The sequence below is a fragment of the Lycorma delicatula genome, chromosome 10 (genome assembly GCF_047948215.1).
Source record: "Lycorma delicatula isolate Av1 chromosome 10, ASM4794821v1, whole genome shotgun sequence".
Taxonomy (NCBI): Eukaryota; Metazoa; Arthropoda; class Insecta; order Hemiptera; family Fulgoridae; genus Lycorma; species Lycorma delicatula.
Window position 1 is genome coordinate 121,353,824 of NC_134464.1, and position 26,264 is coordinate 121,380,087.

Below are 26,264 nucleotides of genomic sequence, written 5' to 3' on the forward strand. Positions count from 1 at the left end.
CTAAAAATTCAAAAAATAAACGATATATGGGATGTATCTTATTTAGAAAAAGGAGGGCTAAGAGAGTAGGATAATCGACTGTATGAATAATATATAACTGATATTTTATGCGACTGGAATAGTATCGACAAAAATTAGAATAAGGAAAAACAAGTTTTTTTTTGTCTTCAGTCATTTGACGGGTTTGATGCAGCTCTCCAAGATTCCCTATCTAGTCTAGTGCTAACAAAAAGTAATGGAAATATTTATGTTCATTTGAAATAATATCGATCGAGAAATAAATTATGAAGATTTTATTATTTAATCTAGCGATACAAATAAGAATTGTAAATATGTTTCTTTAGATGTTAATGAAAAATTAATTAAACGGATATAACAGAGATGCAGTATTTTTTGTCAAGTGTGCCGCAAAAGGAAAAAATAAAAATTATTAAGTATGTGGTCAAGGTCGCAGACAGCAACGTCGCCAGTAGTTTTGTCGATTTCGCAATACCGGCTAGAATTTGTCAACAAATGTGAACTTACCAACGAATTACACACGCAAGACTATTATTAATAGTAATAATTGGTGGGGAAGTCGATGTTACCAATCTATCGAGCATTAATGTTCGTGAGGCGAGTACATAAACATCGGTTGTGGAGTGTAAATCTTTTGTTATCGATAAATCATCGCGCTAAGCTCTTTACAAGATTTACGTTATATAAATATTTTATTTAATTCTTACTTACGGTTCGCGGCTGTTTCTGGATTGCCGGAATATAATAAAAAAAAGGTAAAATTAGATTTTATTATTTTTGTATTTGCGAATGTATTGTGTATTCGATGCAGACTGTAATATTTTCTGTTTAGTCTTCTGTTCTTGTAGCGTAAAGGTTATTTACCGTATTGTTTTCCTTTATTATAGTTGGCGCGTAAACTCTTCTTGCGATTCTGGTATATAATTATAAATTTAACAAACTTTAAATAGCGTTTATGCGATTTATTATGTTTTTCTTTTATCTTACGTAACCGCTACCCGATCAGACCATCAGGAAACGATAACGAAAAGACTTTAAGGAATAGGAACGTATCTCATCGACCCCAATAATAGTAAAATTTTATATAGAAATAACCCACTACTGTACGCAAGAAAGAGTTGCAGGAATCCAGATTTTTAGACGTTAGCGAATTAAATTTTTATAAGGCTCGTATTTATGTATTGTATTGTAATCAGCAGCTCCCGGGTATTTTTGGGTGAAGGAGGAGTTAGTATTTAGCATATGCAAGCGTATTCCTGGAATAGTAGTAATTCTAACAGATATTACGTTAAAGTCTAGGTTTTTTATTTTTATATAATTCTTGCACTAACTACATAGCAGTGACTGAGATGCGCAGAGCAGCATGGCGCATCACGTGTTCCCTCTGCACCAATAGCAACAGAGTAGGGAAGCGCAGCTGGCCTGGCAGCACACACACACACACACTTAACGAGAAAGATGGCGTCATCGAAGTAGCTATACGTCATTTATTATAAACATTTAAATGGCTATTAAAAATTAATATTAAAATTAAAAACCGTAAAATTCTACAATAAATCACAGAATCGTCCTAAAATTGATCAAATCACTTGAAAATGTTCTCAGAAATATACTCTATGTCCTAATACTAATCGAGTAAATATTTAATTAATAAATATTTAATAAAAACAGAAAACTGAGGGACGCGAAAACACGTGGTTTTAATACGGCCCTCTTACCTAAAATATATCCTTCTTTACACGTGAAAAAGATATTGTTTTAAACGGTTAATTACTTAAGAGTTAAAAACTACATGAAGTTAATAAACGAACCCGTAATTTAAATGTAAATCGGAAAAACAAATAAAATAAATTCGCGTGATGTACACATTATTAAATATATAATCAACTTTTTAATGTAACCCTTAACTGGGCCCGCAAAGGGTAATCTTATCCACAGAGCGTGGGGTCGCTTTCTTTCATTAATTAAAATTTTATTGGGGGCTATAACTCTGGAACCGATGAAAACAAGTACCGCTTACGATATATCGTAGAAAACCTCTCGATCAGAGCTTATTACTTCAGTTAAGAAAAAGTTCAAAATCTAATTTTTTTAAATTTTGGCTTTTTTTTGGACGCTTTTGGTTCATCCGATTGTAATCAAAAGGGGAGGTGGACAACTAAATGTTTTACAACAGTTTTAAATCCAAAATTCCAACATTCTACGGCTAATCGTTTTTGAGCTACGCGAGGTAATTACGTACGCACTTACATATGTACAGACGTCACGCAAAAACAAGTGAAAATGGATATTTCCGTTGAAATCTGAAAACCGAAATTATTCGCGATTACAATACTTCCTTTTACGTAAAAATAAAAGTTGTAAATTATAAGTAAAAAATAACTAAAACACTTTAAGGAATATATCTTATCGATCCTAATAACGGTAAAATTATATAAATAAATAACCCACAGTATGCGATAAAAGTCGCGGGCATCCAAAATTATATAATGAACTAAGTTTTGATTAGTCTCGACGCACAGAATTTTATATAAGTTTAAAAACATTAGATTTAGATAAAATTAATTTGTCACCTGTTAAAAAGAAAAAAAAATTATTACTAGTGAAATATCTATTAGAATTTTGTTATCGCTTGTAATTTTAGTAATCGTTAATTGTGTAATGTAATGTAGAATATTTAAATAAAGATCACTCGCTACCAGAAGAACGTTTATTATTATTTTAAAAAAAATGTATTTTCAACGGAAAATGTTAATAAGATTAAAAGATCCGAGCCAGGTTGAAACATAAAGTTCGATTGTTTTATAAATATTTCCGTTTGATATGCAGATTTCTTTAATTTCTAAGGCGCTATAAACATTTTATAAAAACTCGGAATTCGCAAGCAAAGAAATCTACTTTTTTGCACCGCTCAAATTTATTCGTTATTACGGGCAATTTTTCTTGAAATAGATAAAAACAAATTACGCCTTCCAAAAATTTACTAAGCATTTTTCAAAAAATAACATTTCAATGGATATAAAATTTATTTTATTACGCAAAAATAACAAAAAAACTTAAAATATGAATCCGATTTACCTATCTTAAAATAATAATCGCAATCTTGACGGGTAATTTACAAATAATATCTAATTTTTCATCTAAACTATTACTTACAACCAGCTCGAACAATATTTATCGTTAAAATTACGGCTTGTAAACATTACAATTACTTTCTATTTTAACTTTAACTTCATTGTAATTACGGCAGCTATCCTATTAATTTTGTCCGTAATTCAAACCTAATTTTTTTTTCCGAATTTAGAAATAATTGCAAATAAAATTACTCTTTACTCGCAGACGATAATAAACCGATGAAAACGTTACTAATATGACAGGATGGTGGATAAACTGAGAAAATGAAGACGGAAATGATCATAATTTTATAAGGAATACGTTTCCGTTCGTAATTTCAAAGAAAAATCTGTTGTTTAATTGAAATCCATCCAAATAGTTTTCGGTAAACCGACCGGGTGTTGCGTGCTGAACGGATTTTGATGTCGGTTTTGCTTGCATTGTTTTATAAAGGTGTGATATTTGTTTGATGCGTTTACGACCGTCGCCTATCAGTTTTACGTACCTGTAGTTTACAGAAATAAAAACTCCATTAACTCAAAGATGGACTACTTCTTTTAATTTACGGTTATTATCAAAACGATATCACCTTTCCTTTTCCTGATTGGAATGAGTTAATCGATCTACGGATGTATTTTGGATTTATTCTACTGAATGTTTTTTAAATCCCGTTAAAAAACGTAATAAATCTTTTAAAATGTTTAAACTTTCTACATCCGTTTATTTAATATAACGGAATAATTAAGGAAACGTTAATTATGTTTTAAGCACGATCTGAAGCAGAGTTCCAAAAATTTTAAGAAACTACGTTAACTGAATAAATTATCGTAAAATACGGTAAAAAATAAGAAATTATGTATTACTCGTATTTTAAAAGTTATTATGCATATAATTTCTTAAAAATGTTGTTGCCTTTCTAGTATTATTATGGGGATTAAAAATTCCACAGTAGGAATAAATGTACATTTTTAACGTGGATAACCTATATATATATATATATATGTCTGATACGAGATAGTAATAGCGTATATAAGTAATTTAAGTGTTTATTGTGGCGATTTTGAAACCGGGATAAAGTTGTACATATTTATTATGCAGCATTTGTATGCTTTTTATATTTAACAAATGTAAAAAAAATATTGTGTTCTTGTGAAATAGTTTTCTCATTTTCGAGGTTTATTTATTAAATCGCTCGCTAATTTACGTAACTTATATTGGATTTTACCATAAGTTTCATTAATTTTTTATACTGTATTCACTTCTCTGTACAGCGTTTAAAAACAGCTGTCAAAAATGGGAAAATAGAATACGGGTAGAGTTGAAATTTAATAAAAATAAAATGTTGATACCAGTATTTTTAATAATATTCATTTTTTTTTCTCTTTCCGTAGGGGGAGGAAAAATCTCTGCCAGCCGCCGTCAGGCCAGCACTGACGGCAGTGCGGGGTTTTCCCCCGCTAAAAATCCTGCCCCCCTATCCTGCCGGGCCCGGATCTAAGCCATATGATATGTACAGTCCCTGCATGATCACACAGGCACTCTACTATCCGAATCCGTATGACCGGAAGGCGTCCCCAGGGGGTGATCGAGGAGCGACGACTCCCGAAAACATCTATGTCCAGACAGGAGCCGGGTAAATTCGTAGCCTGTGTTCCCGTGCTTTCGCTCCACCCAGTTCCTGACGTCGCTTAATAATATTCTCAGTATGTACTGTTTTGATACGGCGTAAACAGTTAAACAAATATGTAACGTTAGAATTATAAGTAAATATGAAAAATTAAGTAATTTCAGCGATTAACATTTCTCGACTGATAACGCAAAAGTCTATTTCGTCGAAATAAAGTTCAAATATAATTTAGGCAGACCAACAGGTCCATTCGCCAACCGCGCGAGAAACCGAAAAAAGGATATTTTTATCCCTTTATAGGGGATTGAATAATACCGGAAAATATGTTCGCTGGGAAACATTTCTGCCCTTTGAATAAAATTTTGAGATACAGGACCTTAAGGTCCATATCTCCTTGCCTGCTACACCTATCGTGACAAATTAATCGCCGTCACGTACAAAAAATCATCGTGCCGATTTCATCCAAATCGGTCCATCCGATCGAGAGATACCCGGTTTCTGGAATTCTTCATCGCTGAAATCGTGTCGTTTGGTTAGAAACAGACATGAACGGTAGCGGTTCGTAGCTAAATTTAACGAGGTTGATTTTCTTAGCCTTTTCAAGGCCGCGGTTAAAGTTTTCTGTAAAATAAAAGAACCGAAAACAAGAATGAATCTATAGCAGAAAGCAGGATAATAATCTAATTCTACACTTTATTAGATTCAAGAATACGGCACACCGTTTCTAAGCACATTACGCTTAAAAGGCCTATTCGGTTTAATCGAATAAATAATAAAATGCCAACAGATAATATTTTTTTAGTAATATTAGGCGATAAAATCTCCGCTTAAAAACACTATACTCCAACGGCGGTTAATTTCAATTTCTATGTACGCAGAAACAAATACGTTATTAGTTTTTACTAATTACCTTCTCTTTAGCTCTTCTGATTTGGCGATCAAAGAGTCCTTGCTTTCAGCAGTCTTCTGATCGCTACTGAAAAGACAAATAAACACTTTCGTATTCCTTCCGCAGATGATCGAATTAGAGAAGCGAACGAAAAAGGAAGTTTCCGTAAACACGTGGCGTAAAAGAAAACTATTTTCCGCCGGCACGCCAGGGTGGGCTCTGCGGAAGCGACAGTGCTTTCTCTTCCTGGCAGTTTCCTATGTGCGCATGCGCACAACAGCTAAACACAACGCCGCTGGAACTGTGAAGCGCACAATTCCGTACAAAGATTTTCGTATCTTTTTCATAAACTGGGGGATGGCTACTGACATTAAGCTTAAGGATTAATAAAAATAACCGATTATTGGGGATTTTTCTTAAGCCAGAAATGCAACACTTGCTTATCGCATTCCAATCGCACGGGTAGGCAGCTAGACGGCGTTCCAAGAATCTTCAAAAGGTTTTCAAGCTCTTTTGCCAGGGTAGTTCTAGAAAAGCGGATGAACTAAAAAGAAAAGCGCTACGTCGTTTTTAGTAATAAAAAATTACGCGTATAGAATTTTATTTCGAAAATACAAGTACATCGTTAAATTGTTAATTACATTTTTTTTTAATTTCAGTGCTCCTTTGATCAGCCAAAGAAACATAGTTTTTTGTAATTTTTTTATTTCGCGTCGTTTATTATTGTATGTAATGAATGAAATGAAATGGTAATCGCATAAAAATACCGAACCCAAGTTCAGAATCGAACACAGGACCTTTAGTACATCAGACGATTGTTATAGAACCCGACTACTAATGTGATTTATTTTTTCTCTTAGATTCATTTAAAAAATCGTAACGAAAAATTTCAGTCTACATATTAATTGTTGGATTTACATTTAATTTACACCATTATGTAAGTTATTTGAAGACACAATTAGTTTATCCTGGATAATCTCAAGATTTTTTTTTTTTTAACCTCAGATTTTTATTCCTTCTTAAACACATAATTAACTAGATGAATCACGGCTGATAAGAATCGCTAAATTCGTGCCTGGAATCAAACCAGAACCTTCGACATGTTAGCAGGTTGTTTGATCCAGTCGACCTACTAAACCGATTTTTTTATGCCTTATAATACACTTTAAAAGGAAAATTAAATTAAAAGATTATCGGTAAATATTTTTTAAATGTTACGAATAGAATTTAAAATATTTTAACGCTCGTTCCGAATATTTTCAAGTAAAAATTAATCTTCGTGTAATAAACGGTAAGCTATTTAGGAGTCGATAATTTATTTTGTAAAAATAAACGAGTGTAAACTGATTTCTAACATTTTTAATCTAATAAATATTTAAAAAATGGAATATTTGAGTAGACACTAATTTAGTAATTACAATGACATGTAGTTTTTTTATCGTGTTTATGTGGGTGTAATATCGCACTTAATAAAATCTTCGGTGTCTGAAATTTTATTTAACTTAGCTGTTCATTTACAGTACGTGTCTTTTCAATAATTCTAACCTTTTTACGAAAGAATTTCTATTAAAAAGATCGTTTAATTTAGTCATATTTTATTTGAATAATACAAACAAAGGATACAAATTATCGTTTCAAAAATTGTAATTATATTAAAAATATATATAAACTCACCTTAATCAGTTATAATAAATATCTCGATAAAAATATGTAAATTGGATGGTTACGAATAGATTAGGTTAGCAACACTTCCCTGGAAGCATTGCGTAATATACCATGACTTCCCGACAACAGTGTTGTCGGATTTCATCAATTTTTTCGCTATATTCACTTTTCTCTGCTTCATCTCAGTACGGCAACGATCTTCACCGATAACATCTTCCAACTACCCTACTTTTAAACAAAAAAAAATATAATGAAAAATTATTCCATCTAAAATTTAGTTTACAGACCATCAATTTAGTTTCATTCACAATCAATTTTTTTTTTACATTATACGTTGTCTAATATTAAATTATTTTTTCTTATTTTAATTGTGATTGCGATACGTTTCGGTTACCAGATTTAAATGAAAATATACATTTTGACCATCCCTGAATCCATTTTGACTAGTTTCGGCGTGACGTAAAAATATAAAATATTTTGATCTTTAAAGGGAAGACACCTCGGTTTGAATCGGACTTCATCTCCTTTTATTATTTTTTTTCAACTATTATTTTAAAATTTAAATATACTGATTTAATAATTATTAACCAGTGATTCTAAAACAAAATTACAATACATAATAATTCAATGATAATAAAAAAAAAATGAAAAAATTATTAGCGAAATAAAATTCTACATACCTTTTAAAATGTGTAAATTTAATTTAATAGGTATTACATACGTGTATATGTAATAGATGTTCGTGAAACATCTGATTATTTAATATTAATTGAAAATTATAATTTAAAATCGTATTATTTTTGGATTTTCTAGTTTACTTACGTAACAAACATCTGTAAATAAGGAATATTTGAGTAGACACTAATTTAGTAAATACAATGATAGGTAGTTAAGTTATCGTTTGTGAACCAACGGAATAAAGACGGTTTTCGAGTGTTACATCGCACTCATTAATCTCAAAGGGGAGGGTTAATAAAATCTTTTGTGTATGTATTATGTGGGTTTACGTGAAATTTTATTTAAGGTACCTTGAAGTGCATTTACATCATACTGAAGTACGTTCCTCTCTAAGTTAATTAAACGAAGTAATAATAATAATAATAATAATAATAATATTTTAATTATTTATATAATTTAAAAATATATATTTACCCGTCGATTTCCGTGGTGGAGTGGTAGCATCTCGGTTTTTTATCCGGAGATCCCGGGTTCGAATTCCCGTCAGGCATGGCATTTTTTATACGCTACTAAATTCCATTTCCATATTCCTATACATAAGCTTCTCTATAAATCGTCGTAGTAAATTAATTCATGAAATAAAAAAATAAGTAATTTAAATAAATAAAAATAAAAAAGAAAGAAATTTTATCTGTGATAGTAATGCATAAATCTTAAAAAAATCCGTTTTATAATGTTATTTTATAAAAAGGTAGTCAGTCGGTAAATATATCTCGAGTAACCGACCCAGAGTTAAACACATGATGTAAAAACAGATGTATGTAGACAGCTTCGGGCTTGAACGAATGTACGCGGAAATTAACGAACGCCGGTTTGAAGAATTTAACCTTCCTAAACGCTTGTTGGTCTGTCAAAACATTACTGTACGTTTTATTAAATCTTGCTTTCGTTTGAAACATTATAAATTGGTATTATTATATTTATTATAATGTGAAATATTATTCAGGTATTCAGGAATATGTTTAAGAGTAGTATTACTTATTACATAACTTGTATGTAAGGTAAGTACAAAATCAATTGGGTTTTGACAAAAGTTCAATGCAGCAAATTACCTAGTTTTTATATATATATATATATTTGTGTGTGTGTGTTTTATATATAAATAACCTTTATTTATCCACATGTTGATTACAATTAGTAATACTAGATGAAATGTTTCTTACAAATAAATATTAGTACATAAAATAACTTTTTCTATACTGTCATCCACATTTCATTTTAGTTATATTTGTAAATCTTGTAAAATATTTTAGTGTAACTGTTCATTTTAAAAAAATCTTGTACTAAGCTTTTAATATTTTCTTAACTTACACTTTAAGTATAAATATAGTCTATGTAACGTACATTTCCTATTATAATGCAATTCTTAAATATATTCTAATGTATAATTTACTCTTTTCTCTTAAAATGTACATTACAATATGTTCAACGAGTAAATAATAAGTAACCCTCCATGACCCAATGATACGTATGATATGTAAATGAGGTGACTTAGGCTGACAATTCCCGAGACCTGTGGTAAATTGAATTTCAACCATAAAGTATTCTGGCATATACTGTCTAGTACTCAATTTCATATAAAAGTAGCTAACTTTTACTAGGCTTTGAATCTCATAACCTTTGACTTTGAGAATCAGCTATTAAAAAACTGATTTGTGGTGAATTAATCAGATCTGTGTGCTATCCAATATGAGTTTTTATACAGTAATTTAAAAAAGAAGTTTACACAAATTATATACTTGTAAGTACACAGTATTCAAAATAATTTGTTTACAAATTCTCTTAACAGATTTTTAATCACGTGTAAAATATTCTAATGTGCATATACTTTGGATTTAAATTTCTTTCATTCTAACAAATCGTTTAAATGGAGAAAATTATCATATTTTTTTTTTAAACTCTCCAATTAAGAGGAAATATGTGGTTTCACCACGATGGAGCCGCAGCACATTTCAGTCAGTTGGTATCAGATTTCAATAATACTTGTTATATATACACACACATATAAAAACATGATGTAAGTCATTCATAATGAACGCCCATTAAAAACTACTGAAGATCGTGACGGGAAACACAAGTAAACCAAACAGTTTGTTTGGTTATATATATATATATATATATATATATATATATATATATATATATATATATATATATATATATATATATATGTGTGTGTGTGTGTGTGTGTGTGTGTGTGTGTGTGTGTGTGTGTGCGTGCGCGTGTGTTATGTTACCATTCGTTCCTGATGCGTTCATACTGTTATATGTTTTATAAGTCCGATTCTTTGAGAGAATAAACACGTATAAAATTCACTGGTGCGAATATTTGTCAGATAAATGTATTTCTCTTATTTCATATATATATTACATACACACAAACACGCACTCATACTCACAGTGCAAAAAAAATAATCCTTGTTCCATGAAATTAAAAGGAAATTTTAAATAATAATGCTCTTTAAACATTAATAACCAATCTTTTTATTTGGGCTGAACATAAACCACAAGATAAAATTAATGTTGTTTTAATGAATGAGTATAAAAATTGTAATAAATTTACAATTTAATACCATTAAATGATTAAAAAAATAATAATTAAAAATTTATGATTAATGTAAAAATATTATTAATTTTTAACTACATAGAATCTGATGTTGACAACACATGATTTTTTGTACGCCTATTAAATTACACTTACACTTTTTTTTAAATGTAAATACGTAAAATTTTATCTGATTAGTAATTGTAGATATTTTTTCTTTTTTTTTTGTTTGTTATTGAATTATTATTCATCGTATTTTTTTTTATAATGAAAGGTTAATAATTATTAATAAATCAATATATTTAAATTAAAAAAAAAAATTAAAAAAATGTAGATGAAAAAGGAGATTTTAACCGATGTCCTTTCCTCTTTCAAATATTTCATTAATTAAATTTTATTTGGCTATAACTGGAACAAATGAAAATAAATACCATTTACGATATATCGTTGAAATCCTTTCAATGTGGGCTTATTACTGCAGTTAGAAACTAGATTTTGGTCTTTTTTGGACACTTTTGGTACAGTGGATTGCAATCAAAAGGGGAGGTGCACAACGAGATGTTATAACAGTCCTAAACACAAAATTTTAACGTCCTACGGCTAATCTTTTTTGACTTATGCCAAGTACTTAAGTACATACGTATGTACAGACGTCACGCCCAAAGTAGTCAAATTGGATTCAGGGATGGTAAAAATGGATATTTCAGTTGAAATTTGAATATCGAAATTTTTCGCGATCACAATACTTTCTTACTTCGTACAAGGAAGTAAAAATGAACTAAAATTAAAACGTGTATTAAGAAACTATTTTTTTATGCATTTTGAATTATTTATTTATTAACAAAATGGACCACTTTTTACGTTTTTTTTTATTTTTTAAGATAAATTCTCTCTAATGATCATCTTATAAGTTTTTTCGGAAATTGTTATTGTTGTATCTGGCCGGGATTAGAACCCGGTACTCTGAACGAAAGGCCGAGACGCTACCGCTCAGCTACGGAAATAGAGTAATAATTAATTTTATTTTTCACTTTTAAGTCGGTTCAGCTATAATTACGTTTTGATTGTTTTGTTATACATTTACCATAACTAGGCGGGAATTCAACCCACGACTTTCAGTGTAACAGGGGGAGAAGTTATTTTCCCGTTGTTGCATTTTTCATTCGTTTTACTTATTTAATTTTAAATATTTAGTGATATGCGATATCAAATTTCTATTCGCGCGCGTGCGATTGTTTTAACGTGCACTTTTGTATTAATAAAAAGTCACATGATTTGAGGTTTGTCCGAAATGGAACATTAAATAAACGGTAACTATCAGTTCTATTTTATTTATCGTAAATACAGGGTGATTTAGGAGGAAAGGGAAATAATTTGGGAACCGATTCTAGATCTTGAAATAAAGGAAAAAGTTCACCTACAAACGTATGTCCGAAAACGCTTGTTTGTAAAGTTACGGCTAGCGAAGATTTCGCTCGGATTTCAGTTCCCCTGTGAAATAAGTCATACTGAAATTTTTAAGGCGTTATATAAGGGGTAAAATTGATTGTTTCTTATGTTTTTTGTTTGCTATGTTGTGTTTTGACCCCACCTAGCGGGTGGGGTCGGTGTCGACATATTTACGAAACAAACAAATATACAAATAAACTTTTTTATTCTATATATATATATATATATATATATATATATATATATATATATATATATATATATATATAAATGGCTTGTTCGTATGTGTGTCCGCTAAAGACCAAACAACTAATGGACCGATTTACGCGCGGAAAAAGGGGAAAATGAAAAACGGGGAAAAGGTGGAAAGAGAAGAGGGGAAAATGGGAAAGGCTAAAAAGGAAACTGGGTGAGCGATGAGGGAGAAGAGCGAAAGGGAGAAGTTGGAAAGGGAAAAGGGGAAGGAGAATAAGTGAAAGGTAAAATTTGTGAAGTTCAGATTTTTAATTTTTTATGAAATTTTCAATTGTGTTCATTTAAACTCTCTCTCTTTCTCTCTCTCTCTCTCTATATATATATAGCAATAGCGAAGCATTGCCGGGTCTGCTGGTATTTTAATAAAAATTAAAAAGGAAAAATTGTAACAAAAAAAAAAAAATAGTCAATGATCAATGATAAAATAATAAGATAATTTATAAAATTGTTTAGTTTATACGCCGACAGAGGACTTTAGCTAAGACGAATATTAGAGGTAATTCTTTTTTTATTTAATTTTTTTGGGATGACGTAACAAGTAAAGACAACTGACAACTATCACTGTGACAATGCGTCGATGGTGAGACGGGTAAGGGGGGGGGGGAATGAACAAAACACAGGTGGCTTCCTTCGTTCTGATTGGCTACCGTCGGACAGTAATGATCACGCGATACAATTCAAATACAACTGTAAACTTGAGTATATGGTGTATATGTGTGTGTGTTGCTGTCCAGCAATATATTAATAATCTCTATTTCTTATATAGACGTTCGATATAATTAAATTAAATCAAGATTTGTCGATTATTTTATATTTACTACATTTTATTTAAAATAATAATTAATCTCCCGTAATATTTATAATTTTTTTTTTAGAATTAAAAAAAAAAGATTCTAATATTACATAATAACAGATAAAATTTTTCCAGTTTTATTTACAATTCGACCTTGTAATACCTACGGTAGATGACATTGACATATTAAACAAAAGCAAATTTTTGCCCAGAATCAAACCCTAGACCGGTAGATTTAGAAAGCCAACATGCTACCAACTATATCGACGTGTTTTTTATACGATAAAATGTTACAAACTTATTTTTAAAATGAAATAGTACATTAAAGGGTAAAAAAATGAATATGTAAAACTTGTAATTAACTCGATTATATCTAAGGTCACACTAAATTACACTAATATTTATAATCTGTTCTTTTTTTTATTAATTTATTTCACTCGTATTGACAACATACAAAGGTATCTACAATTTTTTTCTTTTCCTCAGGGCCAACTGTTATGTATTGCATCACAGGATGAGATGAAACGGCAATTTTGTAGCGCGTGAAAATGCCACGCTGACCGGAATTCGAACCCGGGACCTCCGGATAAAAGGCCGAGACGCTACCTCTCGCGCCACGGAGACCGGCAAATGTCCCTTACTATTCACGCATTTTTTTTTTGTATTATGTTTTTTTCTTTTTTCACGTTATAAATTTTGATAATAATTTAAGATATGCCAAGCCTAACCGGAAATCGAAAACAGAATTATTTATTGTACAAAAAGAACGGAATTCAGGTGAAACGTCACCCTCACTGTTTTAACAATATATACGAGGAAGAGTTAAATAAAAATATTGTGTGTGTGCGCGCGCGCGCGCCCTCAATTCTTTAATTACGCGACAGACTTAAAAATTAACAAAATATTTTCTGTACATCACGGATCCATTCTTTTGATTTTATTGACCCAAAAAATGTACGGGAACAGTATTTTTTATAGAAAATTTACCGCATCAGAACTGTCAGGTCAATTGATATGCTTAACAAACAGTCAACACATAATACGCGTTACAACGGCAACAGGACATATTTTTTTACTACTACCGTTCTGGTCGGCGAAAAAAAAACAATTCATTTTAATTTATCAGACTAAATGTATCACGTAACCGACTTAGATCCGAAAGATTCTGGATGCGGATTCCGTTAATTTTTTACGTACAAATATATTTATCTACCTCGCTGTCATTAAAAAAAAAAAAAAAAAAAAAAAAAAAAACAATTTTAAGTTTGAGCAATGAGCCTGTAAATTAAAACAAAAATACTAAATAACAATCGAAGTCGCCTGAATCTCAATCCGGTCGGCTCCATTCATATTTAAAAAAGGAAATATTAAATATTTAACCCGACCTCTTCTAAGAGATCGAGTAAGATAACAAATGTCGAGGCTTACACAACCGCATTTCTCTTCAATAAAAACGGTCTGAAATACTCCTAACCTGCGCGTGCGTTCCCACGCTCGGTATGGGGAAAAAGAGACAGCAATATTATTTTTCACTTAAGATGCAGTTAGTACAATTAATTACCGTACCTAACTTCACACGGGCACTGCCCAATTTTCAACCTTACCGCACATTTCCGCCTAATCATATCTCGAATAGGTATAACAGTAAAAAAATAATACAATTTAAGTACAATTGTTATTTAATTTCAAAATAATAAAAAGTGTATAAAACATAATTTTATAAGATGCCAAAAAAATTATATGCACAAGGCCCCATAAAATTGTGGAGACGATCATTAATTTTGAAACTTTAATACATTTTTAGTAAAATGCATAAAAATTTTACGACTTCCAAATTACTTTCCTATAATCTTTATTTTTTCGAAGGAACTGCCCGAGGATGTAAATTCAGAAAAAATGGAACAGTCGAGGAATCGATTACTATTTAATTTAACGGGTTGGTTAATTAGCTTTATTTGTTACGATTTAATAACTAGTAGATGAGTAAAAGATGATGAAAAATGTGAATCTTTACCTAGCGAAAATATAAAACGGAATAATAATATTTCCTGAATGAAGCTGAGGAAACTCGCACGACGGAAAGAGTAGTAGCGTCAATGGAAAGTTCTGGTAAAAGTAATAAAGTGAAATGCTAGCGCATTACATAACGAATACCTTTGTTATAAATACACACTTGCTTAAATTTGAATCTTGGTTCAACAAACGATATTTTTTTCGGTATTTAAAAAACTATTTTTCTCTTAGATTTGTCATCGCTTTTAAGTCGCAAAATGTTTGAGATATGGAGGTCCGAATAATCGACGTTTTAATAAACATTTATTTCAGATTATATTTAATTAGAATCAAAATTTTCCGAATTTTTTGCAAGTAAATATCTCTAATAATTCAAGTACTTGAAACAAGCAATAATTTATGTAAATTTTACGGATAAATAAAATATGTGAGGTCGGATGTATAAAATCAGTCATTATTTTACTAACTGTATTATAACAACATAAAAAAAATTAAAATAAACAAAAAAGTTATTAAGTATGATATTTTTAGTTTTTAACACTAGTAATTAAAACGAATAATATCATAAGTTCATTAATAGAACAAAACTGTATTGTCAAATGGAGAATATAACATCGATTTCAAATATTTTAGGAATTTTTTATATATATATATATATATATATAAATAAAATATAAAATAAAAAGTAAAATTATAATATATTGATTCGTTAATAAATTAAAAAAAAATAAATAAAAAAATTTTACCGTAAAAATTAAAAATTGTTTTTTTTTCTATCTTCTTACCGGTTAGTTGGAACCGATTTATTCTATGTAAGTAAATAAGTCAAACGCAATGCAGCGGATGATGCCAAATTTGGCGGGTAACAGGGCAAGGGAGAAGAAAAAGTCAGGTTAAATGGCAACAGCGTCTGTCGGTCACTAAATGTTAGAATACAAAAGCTCCCTATTGAGTCTCTGTACCTAACCGAAGCGAACGATTCTTAAATAATTTTTAGGTAATTTTCAGTTTCAGTAAATATTATTCTCTCTTATAAATAATATAATATATTACATTATTTATTTATTTGTATACTCACACACGCGCGCACAATTTTTAATTTTAATTGTATATAAATATTGAAATATACTTTTCTATATAAATATAATTTTTTTTCTCACTCAAAATCTGTTATATGAAAACCTTTGCTATAACAAATTTTACTAGATAATAAAAATATGTTTTTACTCTCTCTCTCTCTCTCTCTCTCTCTCTCTCTCTCTCTCTCTCCCCCCTTCACACACTCTCTCCGTTTTCTCTCTCTCTCTCTCTCCCTCCCCCCGGCAATCACTCACACATAGTTTTTTGTAATTTCTTTATTTCGCGTCGTTTATTATTGTACGTAATGAATTAGATGAAGTATAACCGATAAGGAATGCCGAACGATGCCGAGATTCGATCCCAGGATTATCGGTATAAGTCGGTTAATTTACCAACCGATCGATCTAAGGAAGGTCGTTAATCTTTTTTAAAAATAGTTTTCCTCTAAAAGAACGATCGACTAAACATTTTCAACAATTTTGTGATGTTTTTTCAATTTATCTTAAAAAAATGTAAATTAAACCACGGGAAATGTTAAATATAAAAATTTGTAATGAACTATTTGTCGTATATATGTCGTTGTACTGTTTACGAATAATTTCTGCTTAAAATATTATGTAGGCATAATTATTAAGATATATGATTATACCGAGTCCTTACCGGGTGTCGAATTCATATTATAAAATATTGGTTGCCTTCTACAAACCCACGACCGATGTTTTTTTCCTTTCTTACTTATATTATTAAATATATATGTTAAATAAAAACTACGCCGATAAATTTCTATAGATATTTTTACAAATTTATTAAAGCAAAAATATATGCGTGCTCAAACTTAATATATCTAATATAACACTCACGAAATACCCATTCCTTATATCAGTTTAGTTAAATACGATATAGAATGTATTTTACTCCGTTGTTAACTAATGGCCAAATAACCTAACATATAACTTGTGTTTAGTTTTTCGATATTGTTTAATCGCTATTTAGAACTATAAATTATTAAGAGATAAATTTATTTATAAAGAGACAAATTTATTTATTTATTATTATTAAATTTATTAATTTATTTTGTAAAAATAGACGAGAGTGAATTGGTTTCTAACATTTTTAATCTAATAAATAATTTGAATAATATATACACAGAATAAAACCACTGCCAATTATTGTTTCAAAAATTGTAATAATATTAAAAAAAATAAATACAACTCACCTTAATCAGTAATAAGAAATATCTCAGTAAAAAGGTGTAAATTGGATGACGTAGATTAGCTTAGGTAACAGCGGTCACTCTAGGCACTAATTGTACTGCGTATTCAGTCATCTCTCTACCGATAATTCCCGCCAAAAACTAACTACAAGACAAAACATCTCGATGAATTTCTTTAGTTACACAACACATAATGCTTCTCATCGTCTCCCCACTCCGGAATGACGTCATCGATAGACTATTTTAAACGACAAAATTTATAATTTTGAAAAATTATTACATCTAAAATTCGGTTCGCAAACTGTTTCTTTCACGTCGTCTAATATTTAATTGTTTTTCAAATTTACTATCGATCTTGACCGATTTATAATTAGATAAATTATTAAAGAGAATAAATTTTCCCTTAAACTGTAAATGGACATACATTGTATTACTACAACAGCCAACCGTACACAAAGGGGTTATAACGAGATTTTTACTTATTATTTAATTACATATAATAATTATTTTATATACGAAATCAAGCTCAAGATATAGTACATGTAAATACGGACCCGCACGCGCGCGCACATACAATTTTGTTATTAAGTGTTACTATATTTTTTAAATATCAAATCAGGAATTAATAAAAAAAAATATTAAGTTTGTAGCGCGTACATACACCCGTAGATATATTTATTAATTCACTTTATTATACATGTAAATCCTAATTTTATTTTATTTAGATATTTAAAAATATATTTCGTCGTTTTAATTAATACTTGGCTCTCAATGAATAAAACAATTTAATCCAAAAATGTTTGACTTTATTTAATTGTTTTATAAGATAACACTCAATCCTGCTATTTCGTAAGAGATTTATAAAAGCACTAGACTCTGTCAAGGTCTAGACTCTGTCTGTAGTCGGTGGAGTGAGGAATGTTTACAAAACAACGAACGCCAGCAAAGAACAGTTTTTTTTCTTCATCTCACGCATTATTAAAATAAATATTCTTTATCTATTTTAAATAATTTATTAATTTTAACTAGCAGATCCGGCAATTTCTTCACTACGCTAGATTTCAGTATATATATATATATATATATATATATATATATATATATATATCTCCTTTCTCACTTTAACTTTTCCCTTCCCAATTTTAATTATACCACGTTCCAGTTTCCTTTTCCTTGTTTTTCTTTCCATTATCTCTCTCCCTCTTCCTATTTCCCCTTTCCCGTTTTCCCCTTCTTCCCTATTTTGATTGTATTACTTTTCCGATTTTTCCCTGTATCGTAGCATCTTTATCTTTTCACCTTGTACTGTTACTCCGAATCTAAATTGTTCTTTAACATCATTAACTGCTAGTTCCATGTAAAGATTAAAAAGTAACGGCGATAGGGAACATCCTTGTCGGACTCCCTTTCTTATTAGGGCTTCTTTCTTATGTTCTTCAATTGTTATTGTTGCTGTTTGGTTCCTGTACATGTTAGCAATTATTCTTCTATCTCTGTATTTGAACCCTATTTTTTTTAAAATGCTGAACATCTTATTCCAGTCTACGTTATCGAATGCCAAGTATGTCGATTTGTTTTTTTAAAATCTTCCTTCTACTATTAATCTGAGCCCTAAAATCGCTTCCCTTGTCCCTATACTTTTCTTGAAACCAAATCGGTCTTCTCCTAACACTTCTTTCCACTCTCCTCTCAATTCTTCTGTGTAGAATTCTAGTTAAGATTTTTTTTAATTAAAGCGAACCAAATCGAACTGTCAGTTACAAATCCTTTTGTTTTTTTTTTGTGAAAAAATTATTAATTATACATTTAAAAAATACATTTTTAAATATATTAATTATATCGATAATAGTTTAAAAGTATTTTAATATAAAAACTATTAACTCGAACATTAAAACTAATTAATGCAGATTAATAAGGAAATAATAGTAAAAAAAAAATATCTAACAGTATAAAATAAAAACGTGACAACGTTTTATTATCACGTGACAACGTGATATCGTTCTGAAACAACGATATAGTGGGAAAAAATTAAAATTGTCGTAACTTTGTGTAGTTGTGATTTTATATAGAGAATGGATAACGTAACTGCTGAAGTGTATTCCTCGTTCGCGCCACAATCGTCAAAACAACTTGGCAACAGTGTCAAAATATGTGTTACATCGATGAAAAATTATACCGCTTTATATTATTAGCTGCTTCCAATGTATAAAGCTATGTAGTGAAATTAACAAAACTGACAGTAATATTTTCTTTCCGATAACTCATTAATCTAATATAATTTGACAACGTTAATATAATTAATGTTGTCAAATCTTACAGTAAATAATATTTATTTACCGTTATTTTTAATATTAAGTAAATAATATTCCTTTCTTTGCGATCTGTAGTGGCGTTTTTAAAACAGTATCAAATTTCGTTTATACGATTATTTGTAATCAGCGTATTCAGTATATTATTTAAATACATATAATAATCGGTTAATATACGTAATCAAGCTCAATATATAGTACATGTAAATACGGACCCTACGCGCGCGCACATACAATTTTGTTATTAAGTGTTACTATATTTTTTAAATATCAAATTAGGATTTAAAAAAAAAAAATAGTATTAATCTTTTTTAGATGTAACATGCATGACCTCCATGCTGTTAGAGAGGTCATTTTACCTGCTAGACTAAAAGTTCCAGATTCGATAGTCGGTTAGGATCTAGGAAATTTATAATAGTCATCTTCTCAAAAAGAAAAATAACAGAACCGCATCTTTTATGATGCAGATTATAGAAACCACGAACGGTATGCAAGGAGGTAATGAATGATTAGTATTATTTCTAAATTTCAAAGTTATAACATCTAGCCGACCTCCATATTTCACGGTTCGGACCGTCTACAATACCCAAATCGAATGAATGTGTAAGCGCGTATATACACCCGTAGATTTATTTATTAATTCACTTTATTATACATGAAAAACCTAATTTTATTTTATTTAGTACTTTTAAAATACATTTCGTCGTTTTTAACTAATTTTTGGCTGTCAATGAATGAAACAATTTAATCCACAAATTATATTGAAAGTTATTTAAGCGACATGTAATCAAATTTTATTTTAAAATTTAACAATCGTATTAGTTAAAATGGAATATTTGAGTAGACAATGATTTATTAAATACAGTGATACTTAGTTTGTTTATTTTGTATAAATAAGGAAAGGAAAAAAGACGATTTTCGAGTTTAATATCGCACTCAATAGTCTCTAAGGGGAGGTTAATAAAATCTTGTGTGTGTGTGTGTGTTTTAAACGATGGCAGATTGTCATATGTACGTAATCTTTTTACTACAGAATAAATGAAATATAAATAGGTTTTGTTCGTTGAAAAATTTAACGTTTTATTTTTGAAATAAATATTAAAGAAGTTTCAGAACCGTCTAATTTAGCTCCCGAATCATCGAGGATATTTACTAATGATATGAAACTGTATATATTTTTAAATACGGTTATAAAGAGTTCCTAGACTGTAAAATAATTAAAAGTTAATTAATTCCGATCACAGATGGTAGTTAACAGGTTGGAAAGTAACATAGTTAAATAAACCCGATTACTTTTTTACAATCGTAATTTCTTTTTCTCGGAAAACCATTGAAATTCACTTAAATAATGCAATTCTAATTGAAAATAAGAATTAAAGCAAACCAAATCGGTCTTCTCCTAACACTTCTTTCCACTCTCCTCTCAATTCTTCTGTGTAGAATTCTAGTTAAGATTTTTTTTAATTAAAGCGAACCAAATCGAACTGTCAATTACAAATCCTTTTGTTTTTTTGTGAAAAAATTATTAATTACATTTAAAAAATACATTTTTAAATATATCAAAAAAAGTTAAAAAGTATTTTAATATAAAAACATTAATTAGAAAATTAAAATTAATTATGCAGATTAATACGAAAATAATAGTAAAAAAAATCTAACAGAATAAAATAAAACGTACGTTTTATATCTACAGAATAAATCTACGTATGTCAAACGTAGAAAAATATGTTTTTTGACCCTATTTTTGGCGTTTTACACGGGATATATTAGAAACTAAGAGAGATACAGTTCTGGGACCTATTTTTTTTCGATTTCCCAGCTCAAAAACCGTAAGAAGCAATTGAATTTGCCCCCTTAATTGACCTTCCCAGAATTTCAGAAAGCCTTAATTTACCCGCAGGAACTGAAACTCGGGTGAAATCTTTCATCCTGTACAACTCGCTAACGAAGCGTTTTCGGACCTATATTTATATGAACTTTTTTCTTATTTTTAGCCTCTAGAATGAGCTGTCAAAGTATCGCCCTATCCTCCTGAATCACTCTGTATATAAATTATTTTACAGATTTCAATAGCGTTTGGTACCGTCTGTATTAATAGGATTGTTTAAATTAAATTTCCACTTAACCGACGATTTAAAAAATGTAAATCCTAGTACTTTCGGAGCTGTTACTCCATCTTCAGGGATTTTCCAAAAGATGTTAATTTAGATTCTAATCGATAATCGTTTTTAAATTAAACCGTTATGTTCATAATAGTCGGTCGACAAGAATAAAATTAATTCGTACGTCATTAAGACAGTAACGTCATGTTTGTAAGATGTTTGCGACTACTATGAACATAAGCGTTTAATTAAAAACGATTATAGATTTGAGTTTAAATTTTAACATCTTTTAGAAAATCTCTGAAGGTGGAGTAGCAGCTCCAAAAGTACTAGGATTTACACTTTTTAAATCGTCGGTAAGTGGAAATTTAATTCACGCGATGGTGATGTAAAAAAAATGGGGTATGGTTTTTTTTTTATTTCTCGATGCGTCATGACCTAGCGTCCCCAAAAAATAAAAGAGGCAAGGGGTAATGTTTATACGTACGTGTGTATTTTTCACACGTATCTATATTCGCCTAGGTGTGTCGGCGTGTTTTAAGCTTAATAATTTTGAACCGGATAAATCGATTTTGATGATATTTAGAATAGAAACACAAAAGGCAATTTGTCGGTAAAGGTTTGGGCATCTCCAGAGGATGAAAATGATTGTTTCTTTGAGGGAAATTTTCTCAAAATTTGCAAACGTAATCCCGCCTAAATCAGTATATGCGGTACGTGCTTATCTTAAAGAAATTTGTTCCTATATTCTTCCCTTCCCGATAACAAAAAAAACTATCTTTTTATTTATCGCATATTTCAACGATTTTTTAATGTCTTCCTAAGCGTAGATATATTGCAAGTAGAAAAAAAAATACCTCGGGGACGATATTGGAGCGATCAAATTTTAAAAACTTTTTTTTAATAAAAGGAAAGAATGTGTTTATCAGATTTTAATTTTACCAGGACGCGTCTTTTTGGTACGACAGAGAACAAAGGAAAAATAATTAAATTCTACGAATATACTACGATAAATGAAAAATTAAATTTTTATCCTGTTTCTTATTTACGAGGCTCGGTCGATAAATTTTTCACACCGGTGTGTTACACGGAGACAAAAGGTATTATCAAGTATTGCCAGGCGGCACGCGATAGCTAAAATCTCCCTTACAAACTTGCGATAATGCGTTGAAATCCTTTAACCGTTTGTTTTCAGTAGCAGTTAAAACGGATCGAGTACGGCGAACATCAATAACCTCTGTTTAAAACAGCGCGTATCGATGGAATTTTTAACAACAGAACGTGTGAATCCGACGAATATTTTTCATCGTTTAAAAGAGATTTACGGTAGCGAAACTGTCGACAGGAGTAATGGGAATAGGTGGGCGTTGTAATTTCGCGAATGGAAAGCTGGCAAAATCGAAATTTGAGGACGTAACTTGCAGCGGACGACCGATTTCTGTGACCGACGAGAAACATCGAAAGCGGGTGAACGATTTGCTTCAAAGCGACCGGCGAATCTGGCAAAATCGAAATTTGAGGACGTAACTTGCAGCGGACCACCGATTTCTGTGACCGACTGGAAACATCGAAAGCGGGTGAACGATTTGCTTCAAAGCGACCGGCGAATCGCCCGGCAACGCATCGCTATTCAGTTAAGCGTATCTAAAGAACGAGTAGGTCATATTATCGAGCGACTGGGTTACCGTAAAATCTGTGCACGACGGCTCTGATGGCTCTCCGCAAGCTGAAGTTTGAGCCCGTTCCGCATCCGCCATACTCGCCGGATTTGTCTCGGTGAGATTTTTCACTTCTTCCCTCATCTCAAGAGGGATCTCAGAGGTAATCATTTCACTACCGACGAACAGTTGAAGGAGGCTGTAGCCGCTTGGATCCGAGAAAGACCGCCAGCATTTTTCAGTTCCCATTAATATTCAAAGAATATTAATGGGAACGCCATTACCGTTATCGAAGATAGAAATCATTCGTGTCATCGGATTTTTACTAAGAAAGTTGAGAAACGAAGCGGTTTCCTATTATCTCCTGTACTCGGAAGAAGATACTTATAACATCGGTTATCGATTCGATACACTGAATTACAGCTGTTAATGAACCCTACTGACCAGTACGGTTCATCGCTATCACTCTATTCCCCGCAAATGTTACCCGAATATTAACAATCATTACATTCAGAGAAAGCAGTTCTGATTGTTGTCTTTCGTACTATAAATGTTTTATACTGTTTATAATCGTATAATAATAATAACGATTAAGACAGATTATAGTTATAATCTGATATACTATAGAAATAATATTATCTATTAATAATACAGGTCGACAAAAAAAAAAAAAACAATAATTTGGAACCGAGATAAAAGTATGTGAATGAGAAGGTATTGTTATGCTGAATCTTAAAATGAAACCGGTTTTTCATTCAGAAAAACCGATGTTTAGTTATGACCCTTTAAAATATTGAGAATTTTCTTAAATAATAGAATAAAAAAAAAAAAATAATTACAATTAATACCTTTATTTCCAGATGTTTACGCTTATCTTAATTTCTTTTTTCTTATTTTTTTGTGTTCGGTGTAGTCTTCTCTTTTTATCATCCGGCAGCATTCACTCGTCGTAGATTCATCTCATCTGCCTTGAATAGTTGTTCCATTTGCAATACCTATATCTGGCGGGACATTTCTGCTTATTATTATACATATAATCGAATTTCTTTTAATCCTTAACTGGGCGCGCAAGAATATATATTATAGGTATTATATATCACGTATAGGTTACTTATGTTAAAAGTCGTCAAGATCGGTAACAGATTCTATATCCGATGATTCGCCGCTGTAAACATAACCTATAGCGCGAAGCGTATGATGTACGCGTTCTTTTTAGACCGAATACTACCGCTTAAACATAAACTCCGCCAACTGTCCGATCAGGTGGTGTTTCGTGTTTCCAAATCTAGGTATTTTCCCCTTAACTTCACGCCAGAACCGTTCAATGTGTCGCGTGCGCGCGTCTGTATCGACGAAATTATAACCGATTAACAGTCGCACGATTAAAACCTTCAAACTGAAGACAGTTGTACGTCTGTCAGCAGTCCCTTATTTCGGTTGTACCTGGCAAAATGCATTTCTTTATTGTAGGCGACAAAGTCTCGCGGCCTCGAATCTGGACAGGAACTAAAAAACTTTTTTTGGCGTCACGTTTTATTCCACCGAACACCCGGCTTCCTTTAATAATACCACCTCAATTGTACTTCCTTTTCCCTACTTTCGCTTCGTAAATCTCCACCGCTTTACTAATTCTTCCGATCGTTTGCGACCGTTCACAAATTATAACCGAACATACTTCCCTCAAATAACTGCGTGGTGGGAGAAGTCATTAAGTAGCGGATTACGTCTAGGAGGTAAGCATCGATAAGCCGTCAAACGAGAAATAGTTTTTTTTTTGTTGCATTGCGGTTTTCAAAGAAAGTGAATTTATCTTGCGATACAAATTTAACGTACTTAATTTTTCTTCCTCCTCATTCTGTCGGTTTTTCCTACCCGATTGTAACATCGAAAGGCGCCTTTATATTTGTCATAATGGAAAGTATTAAAACAGCCTCATACCGTTCACAAGCCACAACCGATAAATTTAAATCCATTCTCAAGAACAACAAACAAAACATACCGGGTTTATCTAGGAAACGTCAGGAATGAACGATTCCTTCGTTAAGCTGAATACAGTGCTGTATATCTGCGTTGAACTAAAACGCAGGTGATATTCAGCTCTCCTAATCGCATATTCTCTCCGTTCTCACTACGATCGCGGATGTAGTGAACATCATTACTATCAGAAAAAGTGATTCTGAATGATGCTTCTTTTGCCTCGTATGTTTTAAATGTGTTCATTGTCACAAGAAATACTGTATAGATTATAAAACTATTTAAAAATCTAAAATATTCTGTAATTTACTGTAATCGCAATTGAAAATAATCAAATGCAATAAAAACCGTGGTGACTGTAAAGATCTCTTCTCGGTTATAAAATTATATATCCTTTTTCAGTATATATTTGATTTAAATATGTATTCGGATGATACAACAAAAAATACAAAGTAGTTTGTATAAAACTATTCAACGTTTATTAATTTCTTCCGCGATTTCTTTTGTCCTTACAGCTTTACAAAGGGAGAAAAATTTAATTATTACTCATAAATTTAACAAAGATTCGTTCCAGCGTAATATAATTTTAAGTTATTATTCAAAAGGGATCCCGGCAAGAAGTTATTACGCGTCTAATCTTTGTGTCGATTAATAAAAATTAAATTAGGCCGACAAAAAATTCATCGTAAGTAAATAAAAATCTATTGATATACATCAATAATAACCGCTGTAACCGTTTTATTCATCAGAAACTTTACAAACGCTGTAGAAAAAACCACTTGATCACCAATAAATATTATTTACTGAATTACTTCAAAAACA

At 30.8% G+C, this 26,264-nt stretch overlaps 1 pseudogene; it reads left to right on the forward strand.

Annotated features, from left to right (window-relative positions):
• Positions 1–565: 565 nt before the first annotated feature.
• Positions 566–26,264, forward strand: part of LOC142331042 (tyrosine-protein phosphatase 10D-like) — a 170,091-nt pseudogene continuing 144,392 nt past the window's right edge.